The sequence below is a fragment of the Oncorhynchus mykiss genome, chromosome 18 (genome assembly GCF_057628025.1).
Source record: "Oncorhynchus mykiss isolate SJ-2025 chromosome 18, ASM5762802v1, whole genome shotgun sequence".
NCBI classification, from domain to species: domain Eukaryota; kingdom Metazoa; phylum Chordata; class Actinopteri; order Salmoniformes; family Salmonidae; genus Oncorhynchus; species Oncorhynchus mykiss.
This window is the reverse complement of record NC_143039.1, coordinates 69268388-69295074: the sequence shown is the minus strand read 5'-3', so window position 1 is coordinate 69295074 and position 26687 is coordinate 69268388. Positions and strand designations below refer to the sequence as shown.

At 41.3% G+C, this 26687-nt stretch overlaps 1 protein-coding gene across 2 annotated transcripts in view; it reads right to left on the bottom strand.

The window, feature by feature from the left end:
• The window catches only part of LOC110496663 (protein tyrosine phosphatase type IVA 3), a 68980-nt gene extending 43710 nt beyond the window's left edge, over positions 1-25270 (bottom strand). Inside the window, exon 1 of one of the 2 annotated variants that reach the window (XM_036953447.2) lies at positions 25137-25270. The gene's annotated coding sequence lies outside the window, so the exon portion shown is untranslated. The remainder of the gene's footprint in view (positions 1-25136) is intronic. The other variant, XM_090209230.1, reaches the window with a different exon arrangement.
• Between the last annotated feature and the right edge of the window lie 1417 nt (positions 25271-26687).

The window sequence follows — 26687 nt, the reverse complement described above, 5'->3', positions numbered from 1 at the left end:
TAATGAGACTGGCTCAACTGTTCTGGGGAACTACTGTACGCTTCATAATGTAAAATAATGAGACTGGCTCAACTGTTCTGGGGAACTACTGTAAGCTTCATAATGTAAAATAATGTGACTGGCTCAACTGTTCTGGGGAACTACGGTCAGCTTCATAATGTAAAATAATGTGACTGGCTCAACTGTTCTGGGGAACTACTGTAAGCTTCATAATGTAAAATAATGTGACTGGCTCAACTGTTCTGGGGAACTACGGTCAGCTTCATAATGTAAAATAATGAGACTGGCTCAACTGTTCTGGGGAACTACGGTCAGCTTCATAATGTAAAATAATGAGACTGGCTCAACTGTTCTGGGGAACTACTGTAAGCTTCATAATGTAAAATAATGTGACTGGCTCAACTGTTCTGGGGAACTACTGTAAGCTTCATAATGTAAAATAATGTGACTGGCTCAACTGTTCTGGGGAACTACTGTACGCTTCATAATGTAAAATAATGTGACTGGCTCAACTGTTCTGGGGAACTACTGTAAGCTTCATAATGTAAAATAATGTGACTGGCTCAACTGTTCTGGGGAACTACGGTCAGCTTCATAATGTAAAATAATGAGACTGGCTCAACTGTTCTGGGGAACTACTGTAAGCTTCATAATGTAAAATAATGTGACTGGCTCAACTGTTCTGGGGAACTACTGTACGGTTCATAATGTAAAATAATGTGACTGGCTCAACTGTTCTGGGGAACTACTGTAAGCTTCATAATGTAAAATAATGTGACTGGCTCAACTGTTCTGGGGAACTACGGTCAGCTTCATAATGTAAAATAATGTGACTGGCTCAACTGTTCTGGGGAACTACTGTACGCTTCATAATGTAAAATAATGAGACTGGCTCAACTGTTCTGGGGAACTACGGTCAGCTTCATAATGTAAAATAATGAGACTGGCTCAACTGTTCTGGGGAACTACTGTAAGCTTCATAATGTAAAATAATGAGACTGGCTCAACTGTTCTGGGGAACTACGGTCAGCTTCATAATGTAAAATAATGTGACTGGCTCAACTGTTCTGGGGAACTACTGTACGCTTCATAATGTAAAATAATGAGACTGGCTCAACTGTTCTGGGGAACTACGGTCAGCTTCATAATGTAAAATAATGAGACTGGCTCAACTGTTCTGGGGAACTACTGTAAGCTTCATAATGTAAAATAATGAGACTGGCTCAACTGTTCTGGGGAACTACGGTCAGCTTCATAATGTAAAATAATGAGACTGGCTCAACTGTTCTGGGGAACTACTGTAAGCTTCATAATGTAAAATAATGAGACTGGCTCAACTGTTCTGGGGAACTACTGTAAGCTTCATAATGTAAAATAATGAGACTGGCTCAACTGTTCTGGGGAACTACGGTCAGCTTCATAATGTAAAATAATGTGACTGGCTCAACTGTTCTGGGGAACTACGGTCAGCTTCATAATGTAAAATAATGTGACTGGCTCAACTGTTCTGGGGAACTACGGTCAGCTTCATAATGTAAAATAATGAGACTGGCTCAACTGTTCTGGGGAACTACTGTACGCTTCATAATGTAAAATAATGAGACTGGCTCAACTGTTCTGGGGAACTACTGTAAGCTTCATAATGTAAAATAATGTGACTGGCTCAACTGTTCTGGGGAACTACGGTCAGCTTCATAATGTAAAATAATGTGACTGGCTCAACTGTTCTGGGGAACTACTGTAAGCTTCATAATGTAAAATAATGTGACTGGCTCAACTGTTCTGGGGAACTACGGTCAGCTTCATAATGTAAAATAATGAGACTGGCTCAACTGTTCTGGGGAACTACGGTCAGCTTCATAATGTAAAATAATGAGACTGGCTCAACTGTTCTGGGGAACTACTGTAAGCTTCATAATGTAAAATAATGTGACTGGCTCAACTGTTCTGGGGAACTACTGTAAGCTTCATAATGTAAAATAATGTGACTGGCTCAACTGTTCTGGGGAACTACTGTACGCTTCATAATGTAAAATAATGTGACTGGCTCAACTGTTCTGGGGAACTACTGTAAGCTTCATAATGTAAAATAATGTGACTGGCTCAACTGTTCTGGGGAACTACGGTCAGCTTCATAATGTAAAATAATGAGACTGGCTCAACTGTTCTGGGGAACTACTGTAAGCTTCATAATGTAAAATAATGTGACTGGCTCAACTGTTCTGGGGAACTACTGTACGGTTCATAATGTAAAATAATGTGACTGGCTCAACTGTTCTGGGGAACTACTGTAAGCTTCATAATGTAAAATAATGTGACTGGCTCAACTGTTCTGGGGAACTACGGTCAGCTTCATAATGTAAAATAATGTGACTGGCTCAACTGTTCTGGGGAACTACTGTACGCTTCATAATGTAAAATAATGTGACTGGCTCAACTGTTCTGGGGAACTACGGTCAGCTTCATAATGTAAAATAATGAGACTGGCTCAACTGTTCTGGGGAACTACTGTAAGCTTCATAATGTAAAATAATGAGACTGGCTCAACTGTTCTGGGGAACTACGGTCAGCTTCATAATGTAAAATAATGAGACTGGCTCAACTGTTCTGGGGAACTACAGTAAGCTTCATAATGTAAAATAATGTGACTGGCTCAACTGTTCTGGGGAACTACGGTCAGCTTCATAATGTAAAATAATGTGACTGGCTCAACTGTTCTGGGGAACTACGGTCAGCTTCATAATGTAAAATAATGAGACTGGCTCAACTGTTCTGGGGAACTACAGTAAGCTTCATAATGTAAAATAATGTGACTGGCTCAACTGTTCTGGGGAACTACGGTCAGCTTCATAATGTAAAATAATGTGACTGGCTCAACTGTTCTGGGGAACTACTGTAAGCTTCATAATGTAAAATAATGAGACTGGCTCAACTGTTCTGGGGAACTACTGTAAGCTTCATAATGTAAAATAATGAGACTGGCTCAACTGTTCTGGGGAACTACGGTCAGCTTCATAATGTAAAATAATGTGACTGGCTCAACTGTTCTGGGGAACTACTGTAAGCTTCATAATGTAAAATAATGAGACTGGCTCAACTGTTCTGGGGAACAATGGTCAGCTTCATAATGTAAAATAATGTGACTGGCTCAACTGTTCTGGGGAACTACTGTAAGCTTCATAATGTAAAATAATGTGACTGGCTCAACTGTTCTGGGGAACTACGGTCAGCTTCATAATGTAAAATAATGAGACTGGCTCAACTGTTCTGGGGAACTACGGTCAGCTTCATAATGTAAAATAATGTGACTGGCTCAACTGTTCTGGGGAACTACTGTACGCTTCATAATGTAAAATAATGAGACTGGCTCAACTGTTCTGGGGAACTACTGTAAGCTTCATAATGTAAAATAATGAGACTGGCTCAACTGTTCTGGGGAACTACGGTCAGCTTCATAATGTAAAATAATGTGACTGGCTCAACTGTTCTGGGGAACTACTGTAAGCTTCATAATGTAAAATAATGTGACTGGCTCAACTGTTCTGGGGAACTACTGTAAGCTTCATAATGTAAAATAATGAGACTGGCTCAACTGTTCTGGGGAACTACTGTAAGCTTCATAATGTAAAATAATGTGACTGGCTCAACTGTTCTGGGGAACTACTGTAAGCTTCATAATGTAAAATAATGTGACTGGCTGAACTGTTCTGGGGAACTACTGTAAGCTTCATAATGTAAAATAATGTGACTGGCTCAACTGTTCTGGGGAAGTACTGTACGCTTCATAATGTAAAATAATGTGACTGGCTCAACTGTTCTGGGGAACTACTGTAAGCTTCATAATGTAAAATAATGAGACTGGCTCAACTGTTCTGGGGAACTACTGTAAGCTTCATAATGTAAAATAATGAGACTGGCTCAACTGTTCTGGGGAACTACTGTAAGCTTCATAATGTAAAATAATGTGACTGGCTCAACTGTTCTGGGGAACTACGGTCAGCTTCATAATGTAAAATAATGTGACTGGCTCAACTGTTCTGGGGAACTACGGTCAGCTTCATAATGTAAAATAATGTGACTGGCTCAACTGTTCTGGGGAACTACTGTACGCTTCATAATGTAAAATAATGAGACTGGCTCAACTGTTCTGGGGAACTACGGTCAGCTTCATAATGTAAAATAATGTGACTGGCTCAACTGTTCTGGGGAACTACTGTAAGCTTCATAATGTAAAATAATGTGACTGGCTCAACTGTTCTGGGGAACTACGGTCAGCTTCATAATGTAAAATAATGTGACTGGCTCAACTGTTCTGGGGAACTACGGTCAGCTTCATAATGTAAAATAATGTGACTGGCTCAACTGTTCTGGGGAACTACGGTCAGCTTCATAATGTAAAATAATGAGACTGGCTCAACTGTTCTGGGGAACTACGGTCAGCTTCATAATGTAAAATAATGAGACTGGCTCAACTGTTCTGGGGAACTACGGTCAGCTTCATAATGTAAAATAATGTGACTGGCTCAACTGTTCTGGGGAACTACGGTCAGCTTCATAATGTAAAATAATGAGACTGGCTCAACTGTTCTGGGGAACTACGGTCAGCTTCATAATGTAAAATAATGTGACTGGCTCAACTGTTCTGGGGAACTACTGTACGCTTCATAATGTAAAATAATGAGACTGGCTCAACTGTTCTGGGGAACTACGGTCAGCTTCATAATGTAAAATAATGAGACTGGCTCAACTGTTCTGGGGAACTACTGTAAGCTTCATAATGTAAAATAATGAGACTGGCTCAACTGTTCTGGGGAACTACGGTCAGCTTCATAATGTAAAATAATGAGACTGGCTCAACTGTTCTGGGGAACTACTGTAAGCTTCATAATGTAAAATAATGAGACTGGCTCAACTGTTCTGGGGAACTACTGTAAGCTTCATAATGTAAAATAATGAGACTGGCTCAACTGTTCTGGGGAACTACGGTCAGCTTCATAATGTAAAATAATGTGACTGGCTCAACTGTTCTGGGGAACTACGGTCAGCTTCATAATGTAAAATAATGTGACTGGCTCAACTGTTCTGGGGAACTACGGTCAGCTTCATAATGTAAAATAATGAGACTGGCTCAACTGTTCTGGGGAACTACGGTCAGCTTCATAATGTAAAATAATGAGACTGGCTCAACTGTTCTGGGGAACTACTGTACGCTTCATAATGTAAAATAATGTGACTGGCTGAACTGTTCTGGGGAACTACGGTCAGCTTCATAATGTAAAATAATGAGACTGGTGAAATGAAGAACGCAATCTGCTTTATCTCCTACACCAGTTGACTGCAGGTACTAACTTAGAAAGTAGCTACAAATATTCAAAAGTATTTGAAAACTTCAAATATTTGTATTTTTTTGTATTGACAGTACTGAAAAACCTTTGTGGCTTTTTCCAAATACCCGGTATATAAGATATACCGCCTAAGCCTACCTAGCACGTCCTTTTTTTGTTTGTTTTTGGGACAGCCAAATCTGATGCCGATTCCAGTCATTGTTTTGAATCAAGATTGTTTTTAACCCCGTGCTCACTTGACTGTGAACTGTGTCAAAGTCAAGGCTATTGGTGCAGAAGAACAGGTCCAGAGTTACTGGCAGGCATACACACTATATACCAGACAACAGCAGAGCACCGCTTCCCCTAGAGAGAGAAAGAGAGAGCGAGAGAGCGGCGGAGAGGAAGGGGTATGGGGCAAAGGGTGAAGGTATGGAGGAAGGAGAATAGAAATACAGGAAGAGGGAGAAAGAGGGGGTCGAGAGAGAGAGTGATGGGAGAGGAAAGAAAGTGAAAGAGAGATGGAGAGGAGTTATGTAGGCTAGAAGGAGAGGGCCGGGGATTTGACAATGAGAGATTTTTATCAATCTGTATTATAAAATCAAAACCTTTTTTTCTATTTAATGAACGTTTTTCCTTGTTGCTCTCGGATTCGGAATTCCCACAGTAATCAGTAGGTCATGATTGTCCCATCGTGGTTTTGGTGGGTGGAGGGGTTAGGGAGGTCTAGGGAAGGATAACCACACCACAGGAAGCCCCTCTGCCTGTCCTAGGGGAAACATCAGCAACACTCATGGACACACCGCAGAGAGACCCCCCTGAGTCCCCTCTCAGTCCCCTTTCAGACCCTTCCCTCGCCCCCCTCGTGCTGTCAGTAAGGGGTCAACAGTGCGTCCCGAGTCATCATGGCCAGCATCCCCAGAGAGCTACAGAAAGTAGTGGTCGATAGGAGGAGCTGAACTCACAACAGGACTACTAGGCCTAAGTCTCCCTACACAGAGCTGCTCAGGCTTTCTTTTCTTTTTTTTTCTGGAGGGTGGATCAGCTTAATATTGCAGAAAGAATGTTGCTTCCAATGTAATTGTCTGCATCATTTCCAATCCCCCATATTTTTGGGGTAAATATATATATCCATACACGCATGCATACATATACACATATATACACACACACATACCTATATATACATACATACTTTTTTAAAGAATATACTTTTATTATTATTCCCCAAACCCTACCGCCAATCCCCCAATTGGAGTAAACTAATAAACACTTCTGCTTCTACCTTCAATCCATACATCTTATACACACTCTACAGACACAGTCTACTTTACAATAGTTCTCTCTTGTTTGTTCTTAGTCCTTCCTCTATTTCTGATGTCCATCCAGTTTGATTTCTATTTGTAACTATGCTATTTCACAAAAGCTCCCAACCTATATACATTCTACAGACCCCATATGTTTTACATTGTTTGTCTTGTTATTAGTCCCACCCTTCAGCTCCATTCAACCCCTCCCATCTATCTCTCAACATCATCCATTTCGGATTTCTACTTGCCATATATTTTTCAACTGTGCTGTGATGCTTCACAAAAGAATTTAACCTTCCTATTCTCATAGCTTCTACAGATTGTAAATTAAAAATAAACATTTTTGCTAAAATAATTATTATATTATTGATTGATTGACTATGGCTTTTCAAATCACCCAGTATTGCTATCTGTAGTGTTAGTTCTAGGCAAATGTTTCAATTCTTCAGCCATTCCTGGACCTGTGACCAAAAATGAGCTACATATGGACAATACCAAAATAAATGATCTAATGACTCTGCCTCCTCACAGCAGAATCTGCAGAGCTGGGAAGATTGTATCCCCCATATATATAACATTCTATTAGTTGCAAGAATTTTTTATAGTAATTTATATTGAAAAATGTGAAGTTTTGAATCGGGCGTTGTTTTGCGTATCAATTCATAAACCATGTGCCATGGAATGGGTACCTCAAATCTCTTCCCAACTATTTAGCAATTTATATGGCACAGCTGTCAGTTTTTTGGTCCTTAAATTAAATTGGTATATGTTTTTATATATCACACTTTTCGTTAACTATTTATGTTCTTTAATACAGGGCCGACATACAAGTTCCTTACTTTTTTCCCCTTCTACTTGCCTCTTCCATTTTTGTGGTTATGCTGCAAGTAATTGGTTGTAATTTTTGGTAGAGCAGACATTTCCCTTTGTCTGTGTTCGCTGCATGTGTAACATAACTCCACCAGTCCTATTTATCATATCATTCACTAAATGTATACAGTTTTTTTTATCAATTAGTATATTTGAATTTAACCAAAATATTTGTTGTTGTACTATTTGTTCCATCCTTTCAGGTGGATTAAACTGAAATTGCAACCAACTTTCTAAGGCTTGTTTAAAAAATAAAGATATTTTGGAGATTATTTCCTTTTCAAACAACCGAAAGTGAGCAGGTATTATCTGAATAAAGGGGAAAAGGCCCTTCCTGAATATAGGATGAGACATTCGTACCAATTGACTAGAGAACCAGTTTGGATATAAGTATAACTTTTGTATGACTGATGCCTTTAGTGAGAGGTCTAATGCTTTAATATTTAATCATTTCTGCCCTCTGAATTCATATTCGTTATATAAATAGGCCCTTTTAATTTATCTGGCTTGCCGTTCCAAATTAAATGGAATATTTTTTGTTCATATAATTTAAAAAGCAGGTCACTAGGTGTAGGCAAAACCATAAGCAAATAGGTAAACTGTGATATAACTGAGGAGTTAATCAGGGTGATTTTTAGTAGGCTTTGATTAAATTTCCAATATCCTTGCCCAAGTGGAAATTAAGGTAAGAGAAATATATATTCCAATTATGTGATGATCCGACCGCATTCTGTCCCCTATCAACACTTTTTAAACTTTTGGTGCCAGAGAGAATGGTATAAGAAAGTAGTCAAGGCGACTAGCTTGATTAAGCCTCCACCATGTATATCTCACTAGGTCAGGGTATTAAACCTCCGCCATGTATATCTCACTAGGTCAGGGTATTTAAGCCTCCATATATCCACTTGCTTGTAGAGTTGATTGATTCTTATATATATTTTCAAAGAAGCTTGGATCATCATTATTCGGACCGTATAGGTTAATGAGCCATATCTGTTTATTGTCCAATAACATATTTAAAATAATCCACCTACCTTGAGGATCTGTTTGGACAATTTGCACATTTGGATCAAAATTATTGTTAATTAAATCCATCACCCTTTTGAATTTCTTTGCCCATGGAAGAAGTATATTTAGCCCCCCCAGTTCTTTTTCCACAAAACTTCATCTAAAACTGTTGAATGGGTTTCCTGTAAACATTAAATATTATATTCCTTCTCTTTTAGCCAGGTAAATACTGATTGTCTTTTCTTATTATCTGCTAGGCCATTACAATTGTAACTGGCTATACTTATTTCACCACTTACCATAATGAGACACAACTTTCAATTCTATTTATCAAAATATATGTTTGTAAACGTACCATTAAAAAGTAACATGATGATTGAGTGTCTATATAGCTGTACCATGATCTTTGCCTTTCTACTAAGTAAACCTCCAATTGGTCCCTACTATTCCACCCGCTAAAAGCCCTCCTCATCCCGAGTTGGTTTGTCATCCCAATGCCCGGCAGACCACCCTCGACCCCCTGTATCCCATAACCCATAACCGACTGGGATCCATCCTTTGGAAAGAGCACACAGTGCCATTTACCGAATTGAAGTAGATCAACTGCCAAATGCATTTCCATCGCCCTCACCTCGATTTGTATTATATATAGCTGTGGATCATCCTCTATTGTCCCTAACATCTTTTACTTCTTCGCAACAGTTGTGGGATACACACATACACCCACACACACTCAACCCATACCCCTAGACAACCATAAGATCACTTACTCAACAATTGCACCACCCCAGAGCCCAACTCAAGACAGGTCTTGAATTACAAATGTACTCGCAGTTGCAGCTGCACGAGAAGGCCTGCAAGACCGCACAACAAATTAGGCAAAAATTAAGAGATTTTATTTACCATTGTCACATCCTAGATGATGGACAAATGTACACTTCTACCCTGAAACACCCACAATACGGTCACCCGTATTGACCATATTCCATGCAGTCCAACTTTGATTCTGTGCCACTAGGGTCACAATAATGTACCCCCTCTCTGAATGTCCGAGTGTGACCCCCTCCCCATGGGTTACTGCAGCTAGTGTTGCCAGCACTGCCACTGCCTGGGTGGGGGCACCCCACCGGAATCCCCACCGGCTAGGTACAAGGTCGTCAAGGTTCTCATTAGCAGCTATGAGAATTTCCTTGTACAGTATTCTCTCCCTCAGGCTTCCCTGGAATTGTACCAAGGGATAGCCTTGTCACGCAGCATCACAGAGGGGTAGCCTTGTCATGCACCATCACAGAGGGCTAGCCTTGTCACGCACCATCACAGCGGGATAGCCTTGTCACGCACCATCACAGAGGGGTAGCCTTTTCACGCACCATCACAGAGGGATAGCCTTGTCACACACCATCACAGAGGGGTAGCCTTGTCACACACTATCACAGAGGGGTAGCCTTGTCACCCACCATCACAGAGGGGTAGCCTTGTCACGCACCATCACAGAGGGCTAGCCTTGTCAAGCACCATCACAGCGGGATAGCCTTGTCACGCACCATCACAGAGGGATAGCCTTGTCACGCACCATCACAGAGGGGTAGCCTTGTCACACACTATCACAGAGGGGTAGCCTTGTCACACACCATCACAGAGGGGTAGCCTTGTCACGCACCATCACAGAGGGGTAGCCTTGTCATGCACCATCACAGAGGGGTAGCCTTGTCACACACATCACAGAGGGGTAGCCTTGTCACGCACCATCACAGAAAGGCCATCAGATGGGAATTCATGTTTATTTGAAAATTAACATGAATAGAAGTTTAAATGCTTTAATTTGGTATGAATAACCATAAATATTGACATTACTTTGAATGTTTACAATTACCAAACAGCATTACTGAGAATTAAAATAGTCTTATTCCTCTCAGTGGACATGAGGATAACTCAACCTCACCAATACTTCCCACTTGCACCGGCTTTGGGCTACACTATAGCTTTGCTTCAGAAACCGAAGGAAGCGGCTCACATTCCTGCTGTGTTTTCAAGGGGATATTCCCATTCCCTGCATCTGCAGCTGGAAGATTTCAAATGACACACACAAAGCTAGGCTAATGTCACAGAGCTTCCTGTCTCAGAGAGTCACAGCTGGAGCCACTGGAGCCCCAATCTGCAGAGAAAACACCATGACTGCCATTTGGGATACACATCATGAGAGAGGGGAAAAGACCAGGACCAGGCAGCGGGGAAACTACCCCCCTCCTCAGCCCCTTGTCTGTTTGAACTTCAGAGAAACATAGACATACTCTCCAGTCTCTCTCCCCACAGCCTCACCCCAGTACTGCCTTGTTGGAGTGGAGGGTCACCTCAAATCTGCATTTATTCAGCTTCCTCAAAATTGGCTTTAAGGATTAAGGCCAAGTCTCATTCCTCAAAGTGAGTTTAGGAATGTTTTCACTTTCCTGGAAATTATCTTGAGTGTATGTATGTGTCTATACATGTGTGTGTGCAGTCTACTTCATTGTGCCCCAAAGTCTGAGAGTTGAACTGGTGATCTACAATGCTTGGAGGGCGAGGGAGAAGGGGAGAGGCCAACTCCTCGGGGAATCCTACCAGAGCTGTTTAAATCTCCAGTCTGAGATCTCACTCTAGCGCAACACATCCTCTGTGCCACACAAACCCCCACGTTTCACTGCAGAACTTTTAACCCCAAAAATCTGACATTAACTGTAACAGAACTTTGGTGATGGTTAAAAATACTGGGCTAAAACATAGGGCTGTCTGGCACAAGCCAGAGAGTGTGTGTTTCAAACCCTACCACCCCTCCTCTGATTGGAATAAACTAACAGACAACAATACTTATACTGCTACTTTCAGCTATTTTCGCTCACATGTACGGTACCTGTAGTTACATAATTACACAACTATTTCCTCTTTGTGCAAGTGCTGGATTTTCACCCACAGTGGCCAATCCACCATTCATTCTGATCTGAACTCCAACCGTCTGATGTACACAGATAAACCCATCTTTCCTAGTATGATGCCATTTTGCCATTTCCTTTTGCAATACATTTTTCTGTGATGTCTTACGGGGATCCTGAACTTCCTTATTTGTAACATTTCAACTGATTTTGCCCTAAAAATAAATACTTTATCCAACAGTATAATGATATTTCCCATTGACTGGTTTGGTTTTTCATATCCCCTTACAATACAGTTTGCAGGTTCATCTGAACCCTGATAGTTTGGCATAACAACAATTTCTGGACCAGACTCTAAAAGCGAGCCACCGATGGACAGTACCAGAAAATATGATTTATTAATTCTGTTTTCTCGTGGCAGAGTCTGCACAAGGCTGACTTTTCATTGCCCCATATATATAGAGCATTCTTTTTGTTGCAAGTATTTTATATAATAGCATGAATTGAAACAAACGGATTGATGTGTCAATTGTTGTTTTATATGTCAGTTTATAGACCTAATGCCAAAGTATTGGGACATTAAAAGGCCTGTTCCATACAGACTTAAATTATATATGGCATCACTGACCAACCATTTGAAATGTTTTACTAATCATTTTAAGCCTTTTATGATTTTCTATGGGTGGCAGACAGACAAATTATTTCATTTCTTCTTTAAGTAATTATCTCTTTCTTCCAATTCTGTGGCAGGGCCGTGATGAGTTCGTTACAATTTTGTATTTGAGCGTACACCTCCATACACTGTTGTTATTTGCTTGTGTGACATCATTTTACCATCTTTGTTTAAAATGTCCGTCATAAATATTTTACCCTTCTTGTACATTTCTTTCAATATGTATTTTTTCCAATATGTATTTTTTCTGTCAGTACATATTATTTGCTGTAATATTAGATCTGCCTTTTCTGGAAGATGAAATTTAAATTGTAGCCAATTCTGTAAAACGGGGGACACTGTAAACAGTGATCCATTGTCAATCCCCTGTAAATGTCTGGTTTTAATCTTCAAAACATCTTAAACCATACGATGGGCCTCTAAACATACAATGGGCCTCTCTTAGTACAATACTAGAAAACCCGTTTGGATTTTGATACAATTCTGGTACAAAGGAGGCTTTTAGAGAGAGGTTTAATGTATTTCAAGTATTTAAAAAGATTTCCCATAGAATTAAGACTTTGAACCCAGGTCTGAATCTGATACAAGGGATGACAGCCATCTGGCCAAACTGACTGAATTCTGGAGAGAAGACAGAAGGAAAGGCTGAGCTCACCATGGAACGTTCCACTATGGTAACTGCTTGTAATCTACAGCCAGACTTTTCAACTTCCACATCCTTTCCTCCAAGCATAAAGTTATCTCCCAATAATATCTTCTTCCGCCTGAAGTGTTGCACTGACTTATTCACTTATTTCCACAAATCTAAAGCATTGTCTTGGTGGAGGCACGGGATAGTCTAGGGGGAGTTTCTCACATATTGTTTCTACCAGTCATTTCTTTTCAAATAAGCGAATGGAAGTGAAATAGTGCACACTTTGGGAGGAAGGAGAGATAATTGAAAAATAAAAAGTATGTGAACTCTTTGGAATGACCTGGATTTATGCATAAATTGGCAACCAAATTTGATCATCATCTAAGTCACAACAATAGACAAACACAGTGTGCTTAAACTAATAACACACACATTTTAATTGTATTGCCTATATTGAATACATAATTTAAACATTCACAGTGTAAGATGGAAAAGGTATGTGAACCCCCCTAGGCTAATGAGTTCTCCAAAAGCTAATTGGAGTCAGGAGTCCGCTAACCTGGAGTCCAATCAATGAGACGAGATTGGAGATGTTGGTTAGTGCTGCCTTGCCCTATAAAAAACACTCAAAATTTGAGGTTGCTATTCACAAGAAGCATTGCCTCGAACAAAAGAAATCTCAGAAGACCTAAGATTAAGAATTGTTGACTTGCATGAAGCTGGAAAGGGTTACAAAAGTATCTCTAAAAGCCTTGATGTTCATCAGTCCACGGTAAAACAAATGGTCTATAAATGGAGAAAGTTCAGCACTGTTGCTACTCTCCCTAGGAGTCACCGTCCTACAAAGATGGCGCAGAATGCTCAATGAGGTTAAGAAGAATCATAGAGTGTCAGCTAAAAACTTACAGAAATCTCTGGAACATGTCAACATCTCTGTTGACGAGTCTACGGAAGGCCAACAGAAGTTGGGTGATGCAACAGGACAACAACTCAAAACACAGAAGTAAATCAACAACAGAATGGCTCCAACAGAAGAAAATACGCCTTCTGGAGTTGCCCAGTCAGAGTCCTGACCTCAACCTGATTGAGATGCTGTGGCATGACCTCAAGAGAGCAGTTCACATCAGAAATCCCAAGAATATTTCTGAATTGAAACAGTTTTGTAAAGAGGAATGGTCCAAAATTCCCGCTGACCCTTGTGCAGATCTGATCCGCAACGACAGAAATGTTTGGTTGAGGTTATTGCTGCCAAAGGAGGGTCAACCAGTTATTAAATCCAAGGGTTCACATACATTTCCCACCCTGCACTGTGAATGTTTACATGGTGTTTTCAATAAAGACATGAAAATGTATAAATCCAGGTATTTCCAAAGGGTTCACATACTTTTTCTTGTCACTGTAGACTGATTCCAATAAACATGCAGCCAACCCAACGGTGGTTCAATAGTGATACCAGCCACTCATCCTCAGCCGTTGATGGTAAAGGAGCAAGATGCACCAGGGACTTTGTTTAGAAACCATTCGTACGACGAAATACATCTTGAACATGACATGAAAATGTTATTTACATAGATTTAGCATTGAATATGTAATTTATAAATTAAACATGTTTATTTGTGACCAATACAACTATTTGAATGGGTGTAGACATTACATAAACTAATATTTTACTAAATGTAAACTACACAGAATGTAGTTTTATAAATCAGGCCACCTAATAAGAGCCTAGTTAAGACATTGCTTCATCATCACCACCCTAACAGCCTGCCGTATACACACACCAGCACCAAGCAGCCCCAGAGGACGTCCTCCCTAGTGTCCTGTTAGGCCTTGTTATGCACGGAGGATACCATTAACTCCGCTGGGGACAACACGGAGGGTACCATTAACTCCGCTGGGGACAACACGGAGGGTACCATTAACTCCGCTGGGGACAACACGGAGGGTACCATTAACTCCGCTGGGGACAACACGGAGGGTACCATTAACTACGCTGGGGACAACAAACGTTACTTGGACACCAATGCTCTGAAAAAAATCTGAAGAAGTTGGGCTACTTGATTTCTAAAAGTTTTCTTTTGACACATTTGAAAAATCACCATTTTGAAAGCTTTTCCTTTATGATAACCAAAATCTTTGAGTACCCTCCCCTTTTTGAAATTCACCTAACACTTAAACTTAGTGTCAAAGGTCATGTTTGGATTTGATCTCTCAACCTGTTTATATTTGTTATCATACACTCTTTCCTGCTTGGCAAGTCAATTACAGTTTCAGGGAACGGAGGTCTGACCGAAATCGTTCTTGGTTGGACGGCAACAAGTCCCGAGGGACACATTTCCCGGGAAACCATAGAGAGAGAGACCTCATGATGAAACTCAGAGAAATCATGGGACATAAGAGTGTTGTCCAACCTGGTCAAGAGTCCCTGTAGGGCTAACAGTAACATAGGCTACATTAAAACCAGGTTGGAAGATCGACTCTAGGGTCGCATACGTTTTGTACTACCCCAGGGCTCACCTCCAATACAAAATTGTTTTACATTTTAGCAGATGATCTTATCTACATGGACAGATTTTCCATCTAGTCAGCTCTGAGATTTGGAACAGTAACCCTTTGATTACTGCACCAACGCTCTTAACCACTAGGCTACCTGCTGCCCTAGGGAGTTAACAACACAAAAAGGTGCAAAGTTTTGCCTCAAGTCCTCCATAGGGCTGGGAATTGCCAGGGACCTCACGATAATATATGATCATGATACTTAGGTGCCAATCTGATATGTATTGTGATTCTCACGATTCTATATGTATTACGATTAGATACTGCGATTTTATTGAGATTTGATGTTCCAAACTTATTGCTATATGTCTGATACAGAGAGAACATTAGATTTTTTTTGGGGGATCAGTCATAGAAGTATAAGTGCTAAAACAACATGCTTAGTTCACTATTTAAAAAGATGTTATAGGATGAAAAATACCAGAGTTTTGGCGCAGGTACAGCCGACTAGCGCTAGCTAACGCTACCTAGCAAAATAAATAAATATAATAAACAACAATAAAACATTTACAGATCGATACTTGGAGTCAAAGTATCAATATAATAACGTCCAAAATAATATTGCAATATGTAACTGTATGGACTTTCCACCCCCATCACTAGTCCTCCAGTCCAACGGCTTCCTTCTCCACTCAGCTCTGCGTGTGGCTAATCACCTCTTATCAACACCGTATCACGTGACCTCAAACGTTCCCGGGGTCAAGTGCTTTCGGATGCTAATCAGATCTGGCCGACGGTTCAAAGCCAGTGGAGGAAAAATGTTTACTTACTTCTCTTTCTGTGGAGGCCGATAGGGATCGAGTCCACAAGGAAGAAAGAGGGGGGACTTTCTAAACAGATTCAACATTTGATTTTGCTATGCCACGTCTTTCCTAAAGAGAAGGGTATTGACCCAATGCCAGCACCACTGGCACCACTTCTGACATTGTGGGCACAAAGGGGCACAACGGACTCCCCTTCAGGGTCCACTGTGGCATAAGCTGGTCCCAGATGTTTGGCGTGACAATGACTATAGGAGGAGTTGGCAAGGCAGCACAAGCAGATGATGGGCCCAGGCTACCGTGGAAGACTCTGGTCAGAAAGCAAAGCAGTGAGGGCAAACTGGTTCATAACAGTAGCATTAGTTATTCTTGGATAAAATAATAATGAATTAGAGGCAGGACAACAAAAGTACTGGTGTGAAAGGGAGCCCTGCCTGTATCACTTCGGCCTTGATCTTCACAGCAGCAGCTTGGCTCACTTTTAGATAAAAGACAACAGCTGCACAGAAAAGAAGAATAACGCCTTTGTTTTAATTCAGTAGCCTGCCTCCTTGAAATGAACACCCTTGAATGATTCATATAATGATTCATATTCATATCTAGATCATGTAAGCAGCATTTCCAGAGAGAAGTATGAGCTGTTGTATAATTTCAATTTAAAAAGTCTGATATTATGGGCGGTAAATCGGAAATTATTAATTTGATTTGATACAATTTCATCTTTGATGACCAACAGTGAAGCAACCACCACACAATCTTCAACTCAACAAACCCCCCCATTCTCTTGGTCTGGGGATGCTGATAATATTATAAACTCTGGGGCATGAAAATCTCTGCCCCAAAGTTCTCATGGGTCTTTGCTTTCTCTTGGAAATCCCACTTCCCGTCTATTTAAAATGTTGTGGTTCATTTTGCTCACTGCTTACGTCAAACATCATCCCATATGTGTGCAACCATTCATGTTGAATTGACACAGAAAAATGATTTGGATGCAAACGCAACTGGGGCCATGTAAGTAGTTGTTATGATTCTCATTTTCCACAGGTGGCACCTAGTGTGACCATAAACGTATGTGAGCGACCGCATGGCACATAAAAAAAATGTGGTTGCAAAAGATTGTGGTCTGTCCTACACACAAGCCTTTTATTTAAATTGAAGGCTCTGTCCTATACGATAGAATGCCCTTCACTATAGAAAAACACAAACTAACAAACCACTCTAGGGCTGTTTTATTTTTAAATCCAAAATCCATTAAAACACAGGACTGCTGTCATAACAGTGGATTCATTTGACAGTTTGATATTCAGAAGGAGAGCCTATCTTTGGCTTCTATATGCAGCCTCCTGGTTGTGTGGACTGGGAGTCCCTATATTTCCTCAAGGAGCTGAATGTAGAGCAGCAACTCCCCAACCAGGCTAAAATACAGGGCTGTGTTCATTAGGCCATAAGGGAAAATGAAAACCAGTGTTTTGGAAAGGTGTCTAACTATTCTATACTGTGTCTCACTATTCTATATTGTGTCTCGCTATTCTGTACTGTTTTGTGCCAACTGAATATGACCCCAGGCTTAAACTACAACTGCAGCAGCAGGCACCTGGTCAAGCCAATACCTCGAACACAACCGCCAGCAGACGGCTGGAGGAATCTCCAACAACATCACCCACACATCAAGTGGAGAAAACCATCGCTCCTTCCTCTGGCATTGGGACAGGGGTCATGTGGAAGTATTTATTTAGGGACCCTTTCAGAGGAGAGCGATGTGGGGCTGCGGGTGGATAGGGTGGTGGTGCAGAAGGCGAGAAGCAGCTGAATTATCATTGGCTCTACAGATAGGACCAAAGCACTTGGTATAGTTCCTTGTGAGACTCATGAGGTCCCTCTCGTGGTGGAAGTGTAGAATATGTTATAGTAGTCAAGTTATTCTCACTGGAATGTCAAAATATGCATTCGTCTATATTTGTAGAGATCATATTTCCATATCCAAATATAATTTTCTTACTCTCTCCAGTCTCCAAGTGTTAACTATCTAAGAGCACAAGGACCAGTGGCGACCCGTCATTCAGGGCAGGTGGGGCAGAGCCTGTTAGAGACCCACATTTTAAAAAAAATTAAAAAAATAATAATAATAATAATAATATTTTGGGGGTGGGCTTACATGTTATTTTGGCATTAATATGTGTCACATATCAGTTTGCAAACAATGTAAAAATGTATCTTTATAATTGAGTTAATAAAGCTGCATACAACCATGGTCTCTTTTTTGTTTTCTTGAGTAAAGCAGCTCCAAAATGCAGGTGTTTCAGCCTAGCTCAGTGCTTTCTGTGGTGGTGGGGCGGGCCAGCAAAAAATGGGAGTATTGCGCCGTGATTGGCTCAGTATTCTGTCACTCATGGGGACCTTGCACATTCGCCAAGCTTCAGTCCTTTAGTAATGGTAGACACCCAAAAGTTCAGCCATTTGGTTCCTACCATAGAGTTATATTACAAGTGCCCTTCCAAGAAGGTTCAAGGTCATTGGCCACAGAAATGACATCAAATCACGTTATATGTACAGTAGCTTTAATTGGACTGATCATGTCAACGTCTTACTTTAACAATCTTAACTAGCAGTCATCATCGTGAATCAAGTCTACTGGCAAATTATTTTTAATCCTTGTCATACGAAGAGAAATAATGAAGAGAAAATATAGATAAAACGTATCGGTGCTCATCGGCCATTGGACATAAACTTTACAAAACAAGTTAGAAATCGCAACTTCAACAATGAGTTGTTTGGAAGGAATCGGTGACAGTGGCTAACCGCAAGCATTGCAACTTGGAAGTCAGACTGTGAAAATAAGTTTTGAATGGTCGTCTAACTCGGAATTGTAAATCTTTTTCTTTGATGACATAATTTGAGTTTGCCCCACCAAGATTTCCATGCTAATATGGCCACGGACAAGGACACAGCCAGGCTCTTGATTCGTCAGAATGCGTATTGAGAAATCACACTCCTCCTTTACCATAAGCTGATGCACTGATGCATTTTGGATCATTACAGTAGAAACCTTTAGAAGCCTTGTCACCTCAGAGACGTGTACAGCAGCTATATGTTGCTCACAATTTAATATGACATTATTGCTCTAAGACTGTAACAGAATTAACAATCATTCCATACACGAGGGTTTCACAATCTCAGTTCTGGGGCACCCGCCCCTGCACGTTTTGGTTTTTGGCCTAGCACTACACAGCTGATTCAAATAATCAAAGCATGTGGCTCAGTTGGTAGAGCATGACATTTAGAATGCCAGGGTTGTGGGTTCAATTCCCTCCGGGGACCAATATAAACAAGTATGAAAATGAGAGTCTGCTAAAATTACTAATATGTCAATAACGAGTTGGTCATTTGAATCACCTGTGCAGTGCTATGGCAAAAACCAAAATGTGCACCAAGGGGGGAACTCACTACTGCCACACACTACTAAATTCAGAAGAGCATCTTCATCCAGTGACATTGCTATGAAAATTGTCATCTGTAGCCAAATAAATTAGCTGTCAAGCATCAAAGACAGGTTTGAAAACATGATGGAGGATGGGAGCAATGATAACTTCCTGTTGATGTTTCTTCTGTGGTGTTTAACCAGTGCCACCACCTACTGTAGGTTGCGCTCAACACTTGGGGGACTGGTGTAACCAGTGTAAAATGGCTAGCTAGTTAGTAGTGTGTGCTAGTAGCAATTTATTTGGTGATGTCACTCGCTCTGATACCTTGAAGTAGTTGTTTCCCTTGCTCTGCAAGGGCCGCCGCTTTTGTGGAGCGATAGTTCGAGCCCAGGTTGGGGTGAGGAAAGGGACGGAACAACTCTGTTACAGTGGCATTTAGAAAGGAATCTTTAGTATTGCTTCAAATATACTTACAGTAGCCTATATTATGCGCGGACCAACTGGCAAGTGTCTTCGCTGACATTTTCAACCTCTCCCTGACTGAGTCTGTGATATCTACATGTTGCAAGCAGTCCACCATAGTCACTGTGCCCAAGAAAGCGAAGGTAACCTGCCTAAATGATTACCGCCTGTAGCACTCACGTCGGTAGCCAGGAAGTGTTTTGAAAGGCTGGTCAAGGCTCATATCAACAACATCCTCCCGGATACCCTAGACCCACTCCAATTTGCATACCGCCCCAACAGATCCACAGATGATGCAATCTCAAATCACACTCCACACTGCCCTTTCCCACCTGGACAAAAGGAACACCTATGTGATGCTGTTCATTGACTACAGACCAGCGTTCAACACCATAGTGCCCACGACGCTCATCACTAAGCTAAGGACCCTGGGACTAAACACCTCCCTCTGCAACTGGATCCTGGACTTCCTGATGGGCCGCCCCCAGGTGGTAAGAGTAGGCAACAACACGTCTGCCACGCTGATCCTCAATACTGGGGACCCTCAGGGGTATGCGCTTAGTCCCTTCCTGTACTCCCTGTTCACCCATGACTGCATGGCCAAACGCGACTCCAATACCATCATTAAGTTTGCTGGCGACACACCAAGACAGTCATGAAGAGGGCACGACAACACCTTTTCCCCAGGCTGAAAAGATTTGGCATGGGTCCCCAGATCCTCAAAACGTTCTACAGCTGCACCATCGAGAGCATCCTGACAGGCCCAGTACGCACTACGGGCCAAGCTTTCTGCCATCCAGGACCTATAAAATAGGTTGCGTCAGAGGAAAGGTCAAAATGTTGTCAGAGACTCCAGTCCATAGACTGTTTTTCTGCTACTGCACGGCAAGCGGTACAGGAGCGCCAAGTCTAGGACCAAAAGTCTCCTTAACAGCTTCTACCCCCAAGTCATAAGACTGCTGAACAATTAATTAAATGGCCACCTCACTATTTACATTGACCCCACTCCATTTATTTTTTACACTGCTGCTTCTCTGTTATTATCTATGCATAGTCACTTCACCCCTACCTACATGTACAAATTACCTCGACTAACCTGTACGCCCGCACATTAACTCGGTACTGAGTCAACATAGCCTCGTTATTTCTATTTTATTGTGTTACTTTTTATTATTTTTTACTTTAGTTTATTTGGTAAATATTTTCTTAACCCTTCTTGAACTCCACTGTCGGTTCAGGACTTGTAAGTAAGTATTTCACAGTAAGGTCTACACTTGTTGTATTCGGCGCACGTGACAAATTAGGTTTGATTTGATTATACCAATGGCAAAAATGCAGGCTATTTTGGGGCATAATCAACACATCATTATTCTACTTAAACAGTAAAACAAATTATGGTATCACTTTTTTGTGTCATCCTCAATGATTGTAAATGCATAATGTCTACATGTGGTTGGATTGTGTTTTTAGACTGGCAAATAAATCTAATTAAAATCACAACAAATGTAAGGTATTTTTAGAAACAACAAAAACAGCTTGCATCCTCTGGCTGGCTGTGGTTAGCCGAATTTGAGATTAGGGAAATTCCTTGCTATTTTCTTTAAAATAAACTCATGGCTAGATGGCTTGCCTAGGGCTTATAGCTGTTCTCTGAGTGGAGGCTAAATGCCAAATATGCAAATCACGTCTTGTATGGCAACGCCCGCTGGCGGTAGAAAGTTATAGCTTTGGGCATAGGGAAAGTGGCAAATAGCAAGCGAGAGGAAATGTTTTGCTATCTGGGTTGCTGATTGGCTGAATACCTGGGGCGCTAGGTGGTTGGAGTTGTCAACAAAGCAGTAAGACAGAAATATGAGGCCAAGTTATCGAACTAATGTTAGTTTCTTTGAGAAGATATACAGTGCTTTCAGAAAGTATTCACACCCCTTGACTTTTTACATATTTTGAAAGTGTTAGAGCCTGAATTTAAAATGTATTAATTAAATTCAGATTTTATTGGTAGTGGCCTACACACAATTGTGTTTTTAGATTTTTTTACAAATTCATTACAAATGAATAGCTGAAATATCTTGAGTCAATAAGTATTCAAACCCTTTGATATGGCAAGCCTAAATAAAGTTGGACTCATCTGTGTGCAATAATAGTGTTTGCCATGATTTTAAAATGACTACCCCATCTCTGCACCAGACACAGCAGTCAAGCATTGAGTTTCAAAACACATATTCAACCACAAAGACCAGGGAGGTTTTCTAATGCCTCACGAAGAAGGGCACCTATAGGTAGATGGGTAAAAAAAAGCAGACATTGAATATCCCTTTGAGCATGGTGAAGTTATTAATTACACTTTGGATGGTGTATCAATACGCCAAGTCACTACTAAGATACAGGCGTCCTTCCTAACTCAATTGACGGAGAGGAAGGAAACCGCTCAGGAATTTCACTTTGAGGCCAATGGTAGCCTTAAAACAGTTACATAGTTTTCTCCTATCACAGCCATTAAACTGAGGAAGGATCAACAACATTGTAGTTACTCCACAATACTAACCTAAATGACAGAGTGAAAAGAAGGAAGCCTGTACAGACTAGTAAATATTCCAAAACATGCATCCTGTTTGGAATAAGGCAAAAAAGTAAAACTGCAAATAATGTGGCAAAGAAATTAATGTTATGTCCTGAACACAAAGTGTTATATTTGGGGCAAATCCAACACAACACATCACTGAGTGTATGGTGGTGGCTGCATCATGTTATGGGTATGCGTGTCATCCGCAAGGATAAAAAGAAATGGAATGGAGCTAAGCACAGGCAAAATCCTAGAGGAAAATCTGGTTCAGTCTGATTTCCACTGGGAGACAATTTCACCTTTCAGCAGGACAATAACCCAAAACACAAGGCCAAATATACAAGACAACATTGAATGTTCCTGAGTGGCCTAGTAACTGTTTTGACTTAAACTGGATTGAAAATATATGGCAAGACTTAAATGGCTGTCTAGCATCATTCAACAACCAACTTGACAGAGCTTGAAGAATTTTTAAAAGAGTAATGTGCAAATATTGTACAATCCAGGAGTGCAAAGCTCATAAAGACTTACCCAGGAAGGCTCACATACAGTGGGGCAAATAAGTATTTGGTCACCTACAAACAAGCAAGATTTCTGGCTCTCACAGACCTGGAACTTCTTTAAGAGGCTCCTCTGTTCTCCACTCGTTACCTGTATTAATGGCACCTGTTTGAACTTGTTATCAGTATAAAAGACACCTGTCCACAACCTCAAACAGTCACACTCCAAACTCCACTATGGCCAAGACCAAAGAGCTGTCAAAGGACACCAGAAACAAAATTGTAGACCTGCAATTCCAGGCTGGGAAGACTGAATCTGCAATAGGTAAGCAGCTTGGTTTGAAGAAATCAACTGTGGGAGCAATTATTAGGAAATGGAAGACATACAAGACCACTGATAATCTCCCTCGGTCTGGGGCTCCACGCAAGATCTCACCCCATGGGGTCAAAATGATCACAAGAACGGTGAGCAAAAATCCCAGAACCACACGGGGGGACCTAGTGAATGACCTGCAGAGAGCTGGGACCAAAGTAACAAAACCTACCATCAGTAACACACTACGCCGCCAGGGACTCAAATCCTGCAGTGCCAGACGTGTCCCCCTGCTTAAGCCAGTACATGTCCAGGCCCGTCTGAAGTTTGCTAGAGAGCATTTGGATGATCCAGAAGAAGATTGGGAGAATGTCATATGGTCAGATGAAACCAAAATATAACTTTTTGGTAAAAACTCAACTCGTCGTGTTTGGAGGACAAAGAATGCTGAGTTGCATCCAAAGAACACCATACCTACTGTGAAGCATGGGGGTGGAAACATCATGCTTTGGGGCTGTTTTTCTGCAAAGGCACCAGGATGACTGAGCCGTGTAAAGGAAAGAATGAATGGGGCCATGTATCGTGAGATTTTGAGTGAAAACCTCCTTCCATCAGCAAGGGCATTGAAGATGAAACGTGGCTGGGTCTTTCAGCATGACAATGATCCCAAACACACCGCCCGGGCAACAAAGGAGTGGCTTCGTCCTGGAGTGGCCTAGCCAGTCTCCAGATCTCAACCCCATAGAAAATCTTTGGAGGGAGTTGAAAGTCCGTGTTGCCCAGCAACAGCCCCAAAACATCACTGCTCTAGAGGAGATCTGCATGGAGGAATGGGCCAAAATACCAGAAACAGTGTGTGAAAACCTTGTGAAGACTTACAGAAAACGTTTGACCTCTGTCATTGCCAACAAAGGGTATATAACAAAGTATTGAGATAAACTTTAGTTATTGACAAAATACTTATTTTCCACCATAATTTGCAAATAAATTCATTAAAAATCCTACAATGTGATTTTCTGGATTTTTTTTCTCATTTTGTGTGTCATAGTTGAAGTGTACCTATGATGAAAATTACAGGCCTCTCTCATCTTTTTAAGTGGGAGAACTTGCACAATTGGTGGCTGACTAAATACTTTTCCCCCCCACTGTATATATACATTTTTTAAACTATATTATATATTAGCAATCATAAGTGTTGGGTAAAAAACAATCACACCTCCCCCCCCCTAATGGGCGGGCCACCGCTGGGTAGGATCTACTAGTCTTGTTGCTGAACAACCTGCAAGAACTGCCCTGCTTTTGCCTTGACTGACAATGATTGTAACAATGTCATACATAGTCTAATCAAACACTTACAGACTATACATGGTTACAAAGTAGCTAGACATTCATTCCACTACCCGTCCAATGTCACATTATCGCACTACTGCTATAGTTACTTCGACAAACTTGATGACAGAACTAGAATGCCGGTGTTGTCCGGCATCAGCCGCATTCGAATAGTCGTGATTTGGAGCTCGTGCGAGTAGGCTATACAATCTCAAATTAAGTAGCCATCTAATTACTCTGTATCATTTCAGACTTGCTTGCCAACAATAACTTACTGGGCTACAGCTGTTGCCAGGCTACCCTGCTTGGCCAAGCAGCAGGAAGACACACCCTGTGCAGATCGCATGGCGATGTCTTTAGTGCATGGCTGCTGGAAATTGTCATCATACCGTTATATTTCGAGCTAAATGCACCAGTTTGACCTGCATTAGACTCTTTATTCACAGTAGTGTCTAAACAAGTTATTAGCGTACTGCTGTAGGTTTATGATTAGTAGTCTACTCACCAGTCGTTTTCCTGCCGATCAAATCTGGGCTGAAACTACCGGTAGGTCCATTGGTTAGCAATACCAAGGCGGACGGAGTAGTGGGTTCATGTGCACTGAAGTTCCTCCCACCGGCTACGTGCATCAGGCAGCACTCTGAGAGCGTGATGTTGGGACTAATGGGTAGGGCCGGCCCTAGTTTTTGGGGGCCATGGACGAGATGTGGTTATTATTTGATGACTTTTTAAAATGTCATTCCAAGTCATCAACTCATCTCTATAGAGCTGCTGCCCATGCTGTCTGACAAATTCACTATTTTGTAGTTCTTCAAAGTAAATAAGGCATACTTTTATGACTACTGAATACCACGTATCAATCACTAAGATAATGTATTTTCAGGTACACATACCTCACAAAGCAACAGCTGCTCTTCAGAAAGTATTCAGATCCCTTGACATTTTCCACATTTTGTTACGTTACAGCCTTTTTCTAAAATGTATTAAATAATTAAAAATCCTCAGCAATCTACACACAATACCCCATAATGACAAAGTGAAAACCATTTTTTTAATGTTAGCAAATATGTTAAAAAACAGAAATACCTTATTTACATAAGTATTCAAACCCTTTCTACAACTTGATTGGAGTCCACCTGTGGTAAATTCAATTGATTGGACATGATTTGGAAAGGCACACACCTGTCTATATAAGGTCCCACAGTTGACAGTGCATGTCAGAGCAAAAACCAAGCCATGAGGTCCTGATACAGGATTGTGTCGAGACACAGATCTGGAGAAGGGTACCAAAAAATATCTGCAGCATTGAATGTCCCCAAAAACACAGTGGCCTCCACCATTCTTTACTGGAAGAAGTTTGGAACCACCAAGACTCTTCCTAGAGCTGGCTGCCCGGGCCAAACTGAGCCATGGGGGGAGAAGGGCCTTGGTCAGGGAGGTGACCAAGAACCCGATGGTCACTCTGACAGAACTCTACAGTTCCTCTATGGAAACGTGAGAACCTTCCAGAAGGAGAACCATCTCTGCAGTATTCCACCAATCAGGCCTTTATGGTAGAGTGACCAAACGGAAGCCACTCCTCAGTAAAAGGCACATGACAGCCCGCTTGGAGTTTGCCAAAAGGCAACTAAAGACTCTCAGACCATGAGAAACAAGATTCTCTGGTCTGATGAAACCAAGATTGAACTCTTTCACCTGAATGCCAAGCGTCAAGTATGGAAGAAACATGGCACCATCCTTACGGTGAAGCATGGTGGTGGCAGCATCATGCTGTGGGGATGTTTTTCAGCGGGAGGGACTGGGAGACTAGTCAGGATCGAGACAAAAATAAACGGAGCAAAGAACAGAGAGATCCTTGATGACAACCTGCTCCAGAGCGCTCAGGACTTCAGACTGGGGCAAGGTTCAACTTCTAAACGGACAATGACCCTAAGCACACAGCCAAGACAATACAGGAATGGCTTCGGGAGAAGACTCAAAGTCCTTGAGTTGCCCAGCCAGAGCCCGGACTTGAACCTGATCGAAGATCTCTGGAGAGACCTGAAAATGGCTGTGA